The sequence below is a fragment of the Pteropus alecto genome, unplaced genomic scaffold (assembly GCF_000325575.1).
Source record: "Pteropus alecto unplaced genomic scaffold, ASM32557v1 scaffold79, whole genome shotgun sequence".
Taxonomy (NCBI): Eukaryota; Metazoa; Chordata; class Mammalia; order Chiroptera; family Pteropodidae; genus Pteropus; species Pteropus alecto.
This window is the reverse complement of record NW_006494612.1, coordinates 1,707,851-1,717,333: the sequence shown is the minus strand read 5'-3', so window position 1 is coordinate 1,717,333 and position 9,483 is coordinate 1,707,851. Positions and strand designations below refer to the sequence as shown.

Sequence of the window (9,483 nt, the reverse complement as noted above, 5' to 3'; positions counted from 1 at the left end):
TACCATACAAGCTGATAAACTCGGCCACAGGCTCTTTATTTCTTGTCAAGGAAGTGTTCCAAGACGAAAGACTATGTACATGAGACTGCCTTTCTCAAACTTTGTCCATTTGTAAAAATAAAAACGTTTTTAATCAGAGAACTCTCAGCATGCATGGGAAGTGGAGGGCCATGCTTCCCTTCAATAAAAACGTTTTTAATCAGAGAACTCTCAGCATGGGAAGTGGAGGGCCATGCTTCCCTTTCTGATGAGGAAGTGGCTGAGGACGCTGATGGGGTAGTTGCAGTGGGTCTGGTAGGGTGGAGTAGGTGCCCTTGGCCAAGCACCACAGCTGGGCTCCATGTTCTGGCTTGAACATCCTTTTAGTGAAGGCTGAACATCCAGAGGTGGATGGCCAGCACCAGGATGACCTGGAAGGCCAGTATGCCCTGTTGGTGTTCCGTCTTGTGCAGGTGGAGGGCTGGGTCTATAACTGTGGTGCTGAAGTGGATCAGCAGCATGACCAGTAAGGCCTGGGCGTCTGTGTCAGGGAGGATAGGATGGCCGTGGCTGCCGAGTGCTTCCCAAAGGCCCAGAAGCTGCTGCTGCTGAAGTCAACGATGTTGGCCAGATAATGAAAACGTAGAGGTCAGTGCCTGCACCATACTTGGGTGCACAATGTCATGGAAGAAACGGCACAGGAGCCCATACATGCTCTGGGCCAGAGGCAGACAGAAGCTCTGCAGCTGGAGACCTGGCATTTCTCAGAGTGACTCTGTCTTCTCTCTTCCCAGCCCCCTCCCCCACCTCCTTTCCGTTCTCTGGGTTTGGGGCTCTCCCTTCTCCTACTAAAATACATGGAGGAGAGCAAAGATCATTACAATGTCAGCCGTCAGGAAGAGAAGTCCAGTGCCTTGCTTCTGCCTGGATATCATTCTTGGTGGGGGCCCTGGGCTACTGGCCTCTGTAACCACCTTTTTCTTCCCACTGTCCCTGTGGTGCTCCTTGGAGAGCAAGTCCTCCTCGTGGGCCGAGTCCATAGCACAGCAGCTGAGAAAGGTGGAAGAAGGGGGCCATGAGCTGCACCAGGTCGTAGGTGATGTCAGTCTTCTTCAGGTCCAGGATGTGTCTAGGGAAGCAGGGCTTTTCTCATAATGTGGCCGCATAATGTGTCTGTCCCAGGGGAAGAAGCCAAACTAGAGCAGGTTCTTGGTGACTGCTGTGACCTTAGTGAAGGCGATGGCGGTCACCCAACGTTTGCTGGGTTGAGGGATGGACGAGATGGACAGAATGGCCCGAATGGCCCGCAGGAAGACGAGCACGGGCAGCACCAGGGAGGCATCCGAGGTGGTGACCATGTGGTTGAGGACGATGAAGCAGAAGTTTCGAGGGGTTGATCAGACACTGGTCGACCGAGCCTGCCAGCCAGGAACCACCCAGCCTCCTCCAGCTCCAGGCTGCACAGTCGCCGGGCAAGAAGCAAATGTCTGGCTGTGTGCATCCGGTGCAAGCGTTGGCTAGTAGCTCCTGAAAACCAGACAGGGAAGATCTGGGATTGGTGACCATTTCTCGCTGCTTCTGCTGCTGCTGCAGGTGTTGTAGCCGGTGCTCACGTGCTGCTAGTGTCCTCGGTCGTGCCGCTCAGCGACTTCTCTGCCCCAACCCGCTGGATGCGATGCTTGGTGCTTTGCGGGCCTCAGCAGGCCCTGGAGCGCGGCCTGGCGGCGCGGCCTCGCTTCCGGGGGTGCTGGCGTACGGAGCATGCTCAACTCCAGTACCCGCCCAGCCCCGAGTAACTCTCGCGGGAGGAGGTAGTGTCTTTTGCGCCCCCACGTCGCTCTTAGAGCTATGGATGCACGGTGCTCAGCACTCACTGTCTCATGGGGCTGTGGCCTGACACTTCGTTCTGCAGACCCTCTGTTGGTCTGCCTCTTGGCTCAGGCCGTCTCCCGTGGGTAGCTGCTCTGACCGCTCTTGCAGCGCCTGATCCCGGCACTGCTCCCGCCTTAGCAGCATCTGGGCTTTGGTCACCCATTCCTGGAACACCAATTAGGAGGTTGTCAGTGTCCACAGCCTGGGGTCCTTGGGCTGGACCTCCGCCTCCTCCTCACTGTTGGACGCAAACAGTAAGTATTCCCGGAGTGGATGACTGTGGCGTGATCTAGCCAGGGCCACCACCATGGCCCGTGGTGGGGAGGAGGCCCCTGGACTGCCAGGCTCTGGCTCCTGGCTGGGGTCCAAGGGGTCCCGGAAGTGGCCACGGCCTGCCCGGCCCTGCCTGTGCTTCTTCTGCTTGCAGGGATGTGCTCCATTTGTCTTATTAGCTGGGCCAGGGACTTCTCCACTTTTGTGGGGAAGGTCGATGCTTTTGTGGTTGATAGTGTTACAGAGGGAGAAGTGCCCAGAGGCCTATACGGCAGAGACCTGGAGCTCTGCCCTGATGTGCAGGGAGTCGTGGCTGAGGAAGGCACGCTGTAGCAGCAGGAACGGGAAGCAGACTCTGGGAGAGTTCCCGCCTCTTCTACGGGCATCCTGGTACCTGCACAACGTCTCCTTGGGATCATAGTAGCCTTTGACAGTGCATACAAGGCTACAAAGCAGCAGTTGCTCTGCATTTGCTTCATGAAGACGTAGGACAGGAACAAGAGCATGTTCTTGGACATAGTGATGTTGTAGAGAAGGAGGCCATCCCATAGCAGGAGGCAGGTGCATGTGTCTCTGTAGCAGGGTTGTGCTGAAGAGCAGCAGGTAGAAGCAGGCCAGCAGGTAGCCCAGCCTGAAGATGCTGATGTGGACGGCTCCCTTGCTATGTACCACCACCAGCGCATTTCGGAAGAGGTGGTGAAGGATGGCCGCCCTCAGAGTATCAAGGTAGGGCCTGCACTGCATGAAGCTGGGCACAGGGTTGGTTGGGCTCCCCCTGCTTATCCTCAGGCTCCACATACTGCTGCTCCTCAGTGTGCTTGGCAGAGAACATCTACTTCTGAGAAGGTCAGAACAGCAAGAGGAAGTCACTGATGAGGTTGGTGGAGTTTGGGGCCCTGAAGAAGTCAGGCAGATACAACTACTTGATGAGCGTGGAGTTTATGGGGATGATCTGGCTCCAGTGCTAAGGGTAGTCCAGGCAGGAGGATGCCCAGGCACTCCAGGTATTGGTACAGCAGGAAGAGTGCTAGGAATAGATGGTAGTTGGGCCAGAGGCAGAGGGGATGGCCCGCAGTGCCAGTGCATGAGGTTGGCCACCAGCCAGCATCTGTGCAGGATGACTGTTAAGTTCATGTGCTACCCAATCATATTTATGGCAGATCTCCAGCCCAAGACTGTGGAAGAACTTAATGAAGTGCTTGAGCCACCCGAGCAGGTTCCAGTCTAGCTAATGGCAGTATCGTCAGCACAGACAGCCTTGGCTGGCAGTGGGGCCAGCAGGTGCTGTGGGCAGTGGTGTTCCTGGCACTGGTACACCATGGCATCAAACACCAGCAGCAAGAGGATATGTAGGCAGTTCTGGGTGTAGGTTTGGGAAGCCCTTCTGCACCCCAGACCAGTTGGTAAGGTACAGCAAGGACTAGTCGATCTCCATCTTCTGCAAGAGAGGGACTCATTGCAGTTGCTGGAGTACTCATGTGGGCTGACTATATTGAGCCGGTAGAGCATCTTGCACATGATGATGATGCGGGTCCACAGGGCTGGCCATGGTGGGGAGGCAGTGGGAAGGCCCACAGCAGGACCAGTAGGTGGCCTCTTTCGGGGCCACCTAGATGGTATATAAGGCCACCAGCTTGAAGATGTGCAGCTCTAATAAGTGTTGCATGAACACCTGTATGTGCAGGTGAGGATGTTCCAGAAGCCAGTGTCCAGGTCTAACAGCCACTTGGCCACCAGGTCTAACTTTTGGACTGGCTTCCAGGACCTGCATGGCCTGGCGGGCATCAGCTATGCTCGGCCTGGCGGGCGTCAGCTATGCTCAGCCTGTCATCTCTGGGGGGTCTCTTTCTTCTCTTCCTGCTGCTGTAGCTGTGGGGTCTTGCTCACTACAGTACTACCTGTGAGCCCAGCTTGGGAGGTGGCACTGGGTGGGGGTGGAGGGTGAGGCACATGCCCCAGGTTGATGAGCTTAATGAAGGGTTGGTGGAAGTTGTGTAGCCGTAGGATGCAGGTGAGCAGGAAGAAGCCAGGGTGAAGATGCTGGAGAAGAGCTTGGATACACTGAACTGCCCCAGGCCCAGGTATCCCAGTGGCTCATCACTGAAGCGTGTCAGGTTGTGCCAGTGCTGGAACTGGAAGGTGTAGACAGCAATGAGCGTCTACGTGGTGTAGGCCACCACCAACCACCAGAACACCTTGAGCAACTTCCACTACAGGCTGCAGTACACCTGAAAGAGGTGAGGCAGAGCAGGAAGAGGAACATGTGGACAGTCTTGTAGACAATGAGGCTGCCAGCGAAGTGGACCACCACGAACATGCTGGCATACGTGTAGATGCAGTACTTGGTGTGGACACCCATAACCGGCTCCCCCAGGTTCCAAAGCAGCGTCTGAGTCTGCATGGACTCTGTGTCTGCTACGGTGACCTCCATCAGTGCAATGACAGCCTTTGCCTTCTTTAGCACCTTCTCCTTGACAAGTTGGTGTAGCAGGAGCCAGAAAATCAGAATGTACAGAAACATGGCACAGAGGTCTAGGCATGGGAAGTGTGTTTGCTCCAATCCCAACTGGCCCAGGGGCCTAGGGTGGTGGGCAGCTGGGGACCCACAGGTCTATGTAGTGTAGTGTAGGTCACACAGCACTAGTCCATATTGCTGTGGAGGGTTGAAGGGCCAGCGGAGCATGGCTAACTAGGGTGGCTGCACAGAGGGAGGTCCAGAACAGCAGCACGAAAGTCAGCCAGCTGTGGTAGGTGATGCTCCACACCGTCATGGCGATGAGGGCACACACATAGCTCCAGTACATGATGAGGTGGCCCAGGCCGAGCAGTGGAGCTGCCTCTCTAGGCTTAGCCAGCCTGGGGTACAGGGATTGCTGCTGGGCAGGACTGTGGCCAGTCAGGTCATTCACTTGTCAGCCCCTGTGTCAAGCACTGTGGGTGTAGGCATCATTGCCTGGGCAGCCCCTTCCTCCTTGTAGTGGCAGACCTGGCTATTTCCGGAGCCACTGGTCCACCTTGGTCAGCACTACTTTCTACTCCTTCTCGCTCTTGGCTGCATCTTTCCTCTGTTCCAAGGTGTGATGTGTGTGGAGCTTTAGGAGTGAAGTTCAGAAGCTTAACTGTAAGACCTCTGAGATCCTGGAAGAGGTCTTCGAGAGGCTACAGTTCAAGGTCATGGATCTGGAGCAGACGAACCTGGAGGAAGATGGTGCCTCAGCCCTCTTTGACAGGATGGGGTACTGAGAGTCGCCCCTTACCCCAACGTCTCCTTCAATAATAATATTGGCATTTCAGGCCAGCAGGCCACTGTCTAAGACTGGGAGGTGCACCTGTTGAATGATAATGGAGGTGTCCCAAAGCAAGCTCAGGGTGGGCAGAAACCTCCTAGGAAGCAGAAGGGCTCGCTTGATCTTGATCTTCAGTATGAATACAAACAGTGAAAGTGGGGCCTTGGATCCTCCTGACCTTTTTGGTTTTAAGCAAGAGATGTCAGAAAAGGTACCACAGGGATAACTGGCCCATGACGGCCAAACATTCATAGTGAAGTTGCTCTTTGATCCTTCCATGTTGGTTCTTACCATCATCGTGAAGCGGAATTCACCAAGCATTGGCTAGTTCACGCACTAATAGGGAGCGGGAATTGGGATTAGACCTGTTGTGGTGAGACAGGTTAGTTTTACCTTACTGATGATGTGTTGTTGCCATGGTAATTCTGCTCCGTAGAACCGCCCCATCGCCTTAAAGAATTGTAATTCTGAAATTCACTTTAACTTCAGAGAAGTGTTCTGAGCTTCACACTAATGAATTCTATTTTGTTAATGCTGTTTGAATGAAAAGTTTAACAACAAACTTACTATAGTCATATTTGAACTCAGAATTTTGTTTGTGGAAGGATTTTGGTGATTATCTGGCCCAGGGATTAAGCATCAGCCATTCGGTGCCAATCAATTATTGCCAGATTGGAATGAGGGCCCGGAGATGCTGGATCTTCCAATTTAAACAAAAAAAATCTCGATATCTGGATATTTATGGGTAATCTCCAAAATTTTAAATGGCAGCAATGAATTCAAAACTCTTAAAACTCTGTTAAGGTCAAGGGCCCTGCTCTTTTAGTTTATTCGTGTCCTGCTTTATCCTCACTGTGCTGTGGTTTGGTGATAGTTGTTGAAGGGTTTAGTGAAAGGAATTCTAGGAGATTGTAAGTCTTACTAGATCTTAAGACTGACACGGACAAGAAAAAATTATTAGCTTCAGCCTTTCAATATAAATATCGGCTATTTGGAACCAGATGGGTATTACGAAGTCATGTCAGTGAACTTTCTTCCCTCCTTAAGCTTTCACACTTGATTAACTAGTCATTTATAAAGTTGGATCTTCAAATACACTTTATGTTAGCTCTGGGAATTGTCCCTTCTACTGAGTTAGAACTTGATGAAATGCTTTAAAATCAAGCATCTATTCTGCTATTCAGCTCAAGTTTTAAGGAATGCTATCTTTTGGAAGTGAAGCTCTCATAAAGAAGCATCCTGGGCAATCTGACATTCAAGGAGAATGGCCTGGGAAACTTGCCCATGGAGAATACAGCACCATCACTCAAAGCAAAGCTCTCAATATATTTAAAGCCATACTTGGAAGTGACTAAAGATATTTTAAAATTTGAGAATGGGTGCTATTTTGGGGGGAGGGAGATAGAGGTAGAATATTTCTTGTGATCTTTTCCTCCTTGGCTGATTTAGGTGTTTGATTTCTCCATTCAAAAAAGAGCTTGGTTGAACATTTTGCTATCTGAAGTATTTTGAGCCCTCTCCCGATAACTGCCATAGTCCTTAATTTCCTGATCCCTTTCTTACTTAATATTTCCTTCCTGAGGAAACTTTGTCTCACGGTGGAAGAACAAAGCCTCTGGCCACATCCTGATGTTCTGGTGGGTGGTCGATTGATTTTTTTCAGCTCTCAGGAAAAGGCAAAGTGAAGTAGGCTCCTAACACTTCTCTTTTCTACCTATAAACATTTAAAATTAGAAGTCTTTGCACCAACACAACTGGATTGTCTAAATATTTTTGCCAGGTAAGGCAATCCTTTTAAAATGGGGCCACTTAATGGTAAAAATGAAAGTCTCAAACTTTTAGCCCAGAAGAATGCCTGATGCTGGAGAACTCTCTCTACTGAAAGATGGAAGTGCTTTTACACTCTTTTTTGTGACTTCTGTTTTGTACTCCAACTTAATTTTTTCCCCCTTAATGAAGAACCATTGAAGTATATACATTTTATACACCAATAGGTGACAATGAGATGCTTCTGAAAATTAGCCACTAGCAGGTACATTTCATGTGTGAAGCAACATTTTGGCAGATGGGCTTAGCTTAAAATTGAGACTGTCCTAAACTGGCTTTCAGGATCAGAAATTAATTCCATGTGGAATCCCACCAAACCTTTTGTCATTAAGTGGAACATGGTTTAAATGCTTAGAATATACATCATACTTGATGAGATGGCTGGCCTTTGTGATAAAAGTGAGTCCAGAGGCTAGACATACGGTGTTGTTGTTTATGTACATTGTCAAATTGCAGCATATAGGAAAATAATGACTGTTGTTCTCTTTTGCTGCCATTTCTCCCAGGAGCCTATCATTGTCCTCTCTCCTGTCAAAATTATGTTAAATAATAATAAAAAATGAGCTTTATAATTTTCCAAATGTACCATTCCCCGTTGGTTGCTCTTAAGGAATGTGACTTATGACCTACCTCTACTTTGGGATGCTGCAAATTTTTCTCACACATAGGTAAGATCTGCTCAAAGGGTAAAGGAGGAGGTTGTATATTTTTTGAATGCTGACTTCCCTTTTACCACTTGCTTTTATTTATAAAAAAAGGACACGTTGTATTTCTTCCTATTCTGAAAGTAATTCATTCCATTTCAGCTTGCCTCCCAGTTTTGACTAATATTTATTATTTTGAAGGTATTCTTCATTATTATCATATTCTTAGTTTTAATTTTGTTAACTTTAAGTAAGGTCTGCAACTTTAAGTTATTATTATTCCTTTATCCATTATTAATATCTTTTATATGTTTAATCGATTGGAGCTTCCAAATATTTAAATTGATGAATATAATATCTGTAACAGTGGTGTAAGTCTACCAAGATCATTCTGTTTTAAATGTTCTGAATGTGAAGTTAAAGAGGGTATAGTGATTTGATCCACATATCTATTCAGGCCAAGATCTATAGGTTAGATTCAGAAAGAGATGCTGGTATCCATTCAGCCCTCTGCCGTCTGGAAAACTTTCCAGACATTCCTTTGTACATTTGTCAAATCCTACTTATTCTTCAAGCATCTTGGTACAGTAGCATTCATTACGTGTTCTACAAGCTCCTTACATTGATATACAATGCAAAGCTTCTTTCATGCAATGTTTCTTTAAATATGGGAGGTTCGAAATGGACTACGTTGGGACTGTGCTTTCAATAACATGTTGAAGAGAATTTCCCCAAATTGCTACTGACAGAGAACTTAGACCTGCATTAAAGAAGGCAGTACAAAGCAATTTATATCAACAGAAAAAAATCTAAACTTTATTGAAATCACTGTATTGCACACTGACAAAAAAGGACACTGATTTTGAAGGCTCCTTCCAGTCACTGAACTTGCATTTGGCTGAATTGTCCTGGCCTACTGTCAGTGGATCTCTGCCCATAAAATGAAATCTCTTTGTTGTTTGTAGTTATAAGTTTTTGTTCCTTCATAATAAATCTAGCCCAAAGATTTTTCTTTACTGTAAATTCGTGTCCACTGAAGTGCTCGTAAACAGTGTCTGCTTCCATTACCAGTGGTGGACCAGGTTCAGGCATCTTGTAGAGTAAGCATATGCACTAAGAATCAATATGTGTTTTATTAGCACTAAGAGACTCATTGGATTGATTTTTTTTCTTTTTACCTTTAAGGGCACTTGCTATAAAAGGTAAATTAAAAAGTTAACCATCTGCTACCTTACTTTTCATTTAAAATCTTTTATTTGATTACTCTTTTCAGGTAATCAATGCTTTCTATTTTGCTATTATGGTGGCTAGAGAATGAAGGTGGTTTTAATTTATAGCTTTTATTTATCTAACAGTATTGTCAGAGTCACAATCTTTATGCATCCTATTAGTAGTCTGGAAAATATTTCTTACTACATCGAAACAGAACAAAATTCAATTTAGAAATATAATTTCCTGCCATGGAGACACTTGATAACAGGGGGGAGATTAATGGAGCCCAGTGACAGAAACTTGATTTAAAGCAGGAGATTAATACTGCTTTATCAGCCTACACTGCAAGTGAATTGGCTCAGAAAGAAAAAAAAAATCTGTTTGAAGTT

At 47.7% G+C, this 9,483-nt stretch overlaps 1 pseudogene; it reads right to left on the bottom strand.

Moving 5' to 3' along the window:
- Window positions 1–808: 808 nt before the first annotated feature.
- Window positions 809–5,858, bottom strand: LOC102879310 (annotated as a pseudogene).
- Window positions 5,859–9,483: the final 3,625 nt, after the last annotated feature.